Below are 5,839 nucleotides of genomic sequence, written 5' to 3'. Positions count from 1 at the left end.
GTGTGAGCATCGTGGATCGACACAGTTGTTCTCTTCACCGTCCTTGATAAATGCCCCCATGACGTAATCTTAGGCCTCGACTTGCTGTCCGCGCATTCTGCCCTCATAGACTGTTCGACCAGTAGGCTCCATCTACAATTTCCCACAACAGAACCTCTTGCACAATGGCCTAGTCGCCTCTGCACAACAGGACACGCGCGCCTCCCTCCGCAGACACTTACCTACATATAGCTCATCTCAATACCACCAGTTCCAGACGGTAACTATGTTTTGACCCCTATTACCGATGTCCTCATAAACCGCGGCATTACATTACCGCACACCATTCTGTCCGTCGCAGGAAATTCTACGTACACCCAGTTGTCAACTTTAGCTTGACACCTCAAGTTCGGCCCTAAGAATCTCTTTTGCTCTGACAGCGCTATTACGTCCATGATCGCTTCCAACTTGACGCCGCCGCAGACTGATGAGGTCCACCGGGTTCTGCTGCCCTACATTGCCGTTTTTGACCTCAGCGGCCGTCCGTTGGGTAAGCTACCAGTATGACCCACCGCATTAACACTGGTAATCTGCATCCTATACATAGGCGTCCATATCAGGCGTCGGCGGCCGAGCGTCACATTATGAGGTCAACAAAATGCTTGCCAAGGACATGATTGAGCCATCATGCAGTCCCTGGGCTTCTCCTGTAGTGCTAGTCCGCAAGAAAGACGGTGCTTGGCGTTTCTGCGTTGATTATCGACACCTCAAAAGAATTACCAAAAAAGACATCTACCATCTGCCACGAACAGATGATGCGCTTGATTGCCTGTATGGGTCCCACTATTTTTCCTAAATAAACCTTCGTTCCTGCTACTGGCAGAAAGAAGTAGATAAAATGAACCCTAAAAGACGGCAATTATCACCCCCGATGGCCTATATCAGTTCAAGATCATGCCCTTCGGTCTTTGTAACGCTCCACCCACCTTCGAACAAATGATGGACCTCTGCTCAGAGGGTTCAAATGGTCCACCTGTTTGTGCTACTTGGACGATGTCATCGTCTTTTCACCAACACTCGAAACTGGTATAGAGCGCCTCTCATCCTGCTTAGAAATCTTCCGGTGCGCTGGCCTGCACCTCAAATCGTTCAAATGTCACAGTGGATGCCACCAAATCACAGTACTTGGCTATTTAGTAGACGCCAACGGTGTACAACCAGACCCGGCAAAAATCAGCGCCCTCAAAAACTTTTCTGTATCACGATCTGCGAAGGACGTACGCAGCTTTATCGGACTATGCTCCTACTTCTGACGCTTCGTGAAAAATTTTTCGCACATAGCGAGGCCGCGTACACCGCTCTTCAAGAAAGAAGTCATGTTTTCGTGGGGCTTTGAAGAGGCTTCTTTCTGCGTTCTCGACTCTCATCGCTCTTCTCACTACTCCTCAGATTCTGGCACACTTCAACCCTGCTGCCGCTACCGAAATCCGCACAGATGCAAGTGGACATGGCATTGGTGCAGTGTTGGCTCAAGAACAACATGGCCATGATTGCGTTATTGCACATTCAAGCCGCCTCGTATCCACCCCTGAACGTAACTATTCGATCACAGAGCAGGAGTGTTTGGCTCTTGTGTGGGCAGTGGCGAAATTTCGACCTTATCTATACGGACGCCCATTTTCGGTAGTTACCGATCACCACGCGCTCTGCTGGCTCAACTCGCTGAAAGATTCATCAGGCCGCCTTGGTCGCTGGGCTTTGCGCCTGCAAGAGTTTTTCTATTCGGTGGTCTACAAATCTGGCCGCCTACACCATGATGGCGATTGCCTCTCCCGGTACTCTGTCGACGATCCTAAGGACACTGACAAGCTATCTTGTCAATGTCCGACTTCCTCAATGTTGAGGAAGAACAGAAGCGTGATTCAGTGCTGCTTGACATCATAAGCCGTATGGAATCCTTCCCAAATGATGCTTCCGTCCGCTACTTTGTCATTCAAAAGAGTGTGCTATACCGTCGCAATTTCCGACCAGACAGGCCCGACCTTCTCGTTGTTGTGCTCGTGTTCTCGTGTTGGCCCGACCTTCTCGTTGAGATGGATGGCCTCGTCTACCGTCGTCTAGTTCGGAAGTACCCGGAACCCCACAGGATTCCCCAAGAACCAGTGCGCCTCGAAGTCCACCAGTGCCGGGACCGGGACACTCCTTACGGTGAAATTGGTGGGTCGCGAGCACAACGAGTAGCGCCCAGACCGGTGGAGGGTTCGGCACTTGGCAGGATTCAGTCGCTGCCCGAGCGAATCCAAAAGGGCCGTCACTAAGTTGAGACAGCACTGCTAGGTGGCGGGATCCCCGGCGAGCAGTGTCAGATCATTGGCGTAGGCAAGGGTGTTGTGTTTCCTATCGCCTACCTGCACCGCTCTGAAGATGGGGTCTCCCAGCAGGTTGAATAGCAGGCTGCTCAGGGGACAGCCTTGGCGTAGGCCCGCTCCGATGGCGATGGGCTCCGTGGTGTCCATCGCACCTTTGATCCTAGCTACTACACAAAGAGAAAGTTTATTTCCTCCCATTCAAAGCAAATAGGCATCACAAAACTGAAAGATCAAGTTCAATGTGCGCGGGCAAAACTGCACTTGGTACAAGGGCACCCTAGGCACTAGTTGAAGCGCTATCCAGTGTCGCACTCAATTGACTGTGCGCGTGTGTACATACAATGCGTTAGCAGAAAACTAACACTAGAAAATACTAGAAAATACTAGAAAATGGGAAGGGAGAGGAAGGAAAACACGCAACTGCGAAAGAAAAGCACAAGATCTATATAGAAGCACATTGAACAGAGCAAAAAAGAGTATACACGGTATTTACAAGGAAGTATTGCGGTCATGACAGGCGGTGCAAAAAGTGGCTCTCGATAGAGCGTACAAGGAAATTGCCAGAAACCAGTAAGATTCGGGAGAGTATACAAACCTGGACTCTAAAACTATTTAGAAAAGGAACCCTTGGCAGTAAAGGTATGATGATGCTTATATATGGTGTTTTTTTGGTGCAAGGGCCATTTGATGGCCAAAGAGCGCCAGCTCATGGGACAAGTAATGTGGACAATGATTGTGATTAGCGGCTGTATAAGGGCCATAAAATTCCTCGAAGTAAGGCGGGTAAAAACATACAAGTGATAAAATCAGGACCATGCCGTGAAAGGTGTGTGCGGTGTGAATGGGTGACAAAAGTTGGTGATAATGAAAAACGATGGTGGACATGTATGGCACTAGCACAAGTACCTCACTCGTTCAAACCCTTGCGTCCAAGGGCCGTGAGGCAAGTACTTTCCTGTGTAGCCACCGCAGCAAAAACCTCTCTGGGGAGGTCGTGCCACGGAATATTCGGGCACATGATATGAAACTTATGAATTTCTTTTAAGAACGCCTACAATGATTTATGACTAAAAAGCGGTTCCCTACCAACGATTTTTGCAGGGTGTAAAGGTATATGTTGTCGGTAGGGTAATGGAAAATGTTGTTTTCACAGAGTTTCTAAGTGTTTGCACTGAATTAACATGTGAAGGACTGTTAATGCTTCACCACATCTGTCACACAATGGTGGATCGCCACCGGACAAAAGATATGTGTGTGTCGTGTATATGTGTCCAATCCTGAGTCTCGTTAGTATTACCTCTGTTTGACGCGATTTCGATCCGGGCAGCCAATGACCAAGGTGTGGCTTAATAATGTGTAGTTTGTTTTGTGTGTGTGTATCCCACTTGCTCTGCCAGTAGTCCCTTAGGGTTCGTTTGAGAGACGGCTTAAGATCAAGGGCCGGGATTGATATGGGTGTAAGGGCAGTGCTTTTGTGGACGGATGCAGCGAGCTGATCCGCCCTCACGTTACCTTCGATCTCACGGTGCCCTGGCACCCAGAACACTACAACATGTTGTTTGAGTGTGTAGAGTGTGCACGAAATGGAGTAAAGTGAGACAAGGACTTGGTTTTTTTTGTTTTTTAAGAGTGTGCAGAACCGTTACCACACTGAGAGAGTCTGTATAAATTACTGCTTTTTGTATTTGTGATTGCTTGATGTGCTTAGCCGCCACAAGTTTCGCATAAGCTTCCGCTGTGAAGATACTTGTGCCTGGATGTAGAGGGCCAGCATCCGAAAAGGATGGCCCGACAGCAGCGTAGGACACAGAGGAGTTAGACTTGGAAGCATCTGTAAAGAACTCAGGACGTGTGTATTTGTGTTGAAGTTCCAGGAAGTATGTTCGAATATGGGCAATAGGCGCATGTTTTGTAACTTCTAGAAAAGACACATCGCAGTCAATAGTCTGTCACTGCCACGGAGGCGGGTATGCTACAGGAGCCATTAAACTGTGTTCGAGTGACATTCCAGTTTCCTCAGCTAGACCCTTCAGGCGAATAGAAAAGGGCTGCCTCATCGAAGGCCTATTTTGAAACAGAATGGAGCTCGACAAATCATTAATAGTAGAGTACGAGGGGTGCTTCTTGTCTGCTTTCACCTTAAGGAAATAAACAAAGGACATGTAAGTTCTCTGAAAATGAAGCGACCTCTCATTTGCCTCAACATAAAGGCTTTCTACGGGGCTGGTGCGAAAAGGACGCGTAGAAAGGCGGATGCCCAATTGGTGCACGGGGTCCAGCATCTTCAAAGCACTTTGTGTCGCAGACTGATAAACAACGGCCCCATATTCTAAGCGGGTGCGAATGAGGCTTCTTTACAGGTTCATGAGACATTGCCTGTCCCTACCCCAAGGTAGTACGTGACAACACTTTTAAAACATTCATGGCTTTTAAACATTTTGTTTTTAAATACTTGATGTGCGGTACGAAGGTCAACTTGTTGTCCAATATTAATCCTAAGAATTTATGCTCTGCATTAACAGACAAGCGTTGACCACTCAGTTCAATGTCGGGTTCTAAGAGCATGCCTCTCTTTCGGGAGAACAAGACACACGTGCTTTTTTGTGGGTTCAGTCGGAATCCGTTTTCCTCTGCCCATTTGGAGACCTTGTTTAAACTTAACTGAACCTGCCGCTCACACATTGCCAGATTGCAAGACCAAAAGCCAAGGTGGACGTCATCGACATATGTACAATAAAACATATTGCGAGCGATGGTCAAGCGCAAAGAATTCATTTTTATGAGAAAAGGTGTGCAGGTAAGTACACCACCTTGTGGCACGCCTGTTTCCTGGACAAATGTTTGGGAAAGAACCATGCCCACTCGGACACCGTATGTCCAGTTTGACAGGTAACTTTTGATTATGTGAAACATTCTTTCGCGCACGCCAAGGTGGGACAGGTCTCTTAGAATTGCAAAACGCCATGTTGTATCATAAGCCTTTTCGATATCGAGGAACACAGAGAGAAAATATTGTTTACGGACAAAGACGTCTCTGACCTGTGCCTCGATACGAACAAGGTGGTCTGTGGTGGATATACTTTCTCGAAACCTGCACTGAAACGGGTCGAGCAAATTGTTTGTTTCAAGAAAGTGTACAAATCGGCAGTTTATCATTTTTTCGAAGATTTTGCACAAGCAGCTTGTAGTTGCAATGGGCCTATAACTCGAAGCTAAAGTAGGGTCCTTGCCATCTTTCAAAATGGAAATAATAGCCTCTTTACAGGAGGTAGGAATAGTGCCAGAAAACCAGCTAGCATTGTACAAACAAAGTAAGGTTTTTCGTGTTTCGATTGGTAGGTTTTTTAACGTTTCATACACCACACGGTCAGAACCTGCGGCAGAAGTACTGCAGGAGTTTAGAGACGTTTAGAGCTCAGCTAGACTGAAAGCTTCGCTATATGCCTCGTATCTAGTGCAATTGTGTTCGAGTTTTTGCTTTTCTATTCTTG

Source organism: Rhipicephalus microplus, chromosome 6, assembly GCF_043290135.1.
Source record: "Rhipicephalus microplus isolate Deutch F79 chromosome 6, USDA_Rmic, whole genome shotgun sequence".
Lineage (NCBI taxonomy): Eukaryota > Metazoa > Arthropoda > Arachnida > Ixodida > Ixodidae > Rhipicephalus > Rhipicephalus microplus.
Note: the sequence above shows the minus strand (reverse complement) of the source record.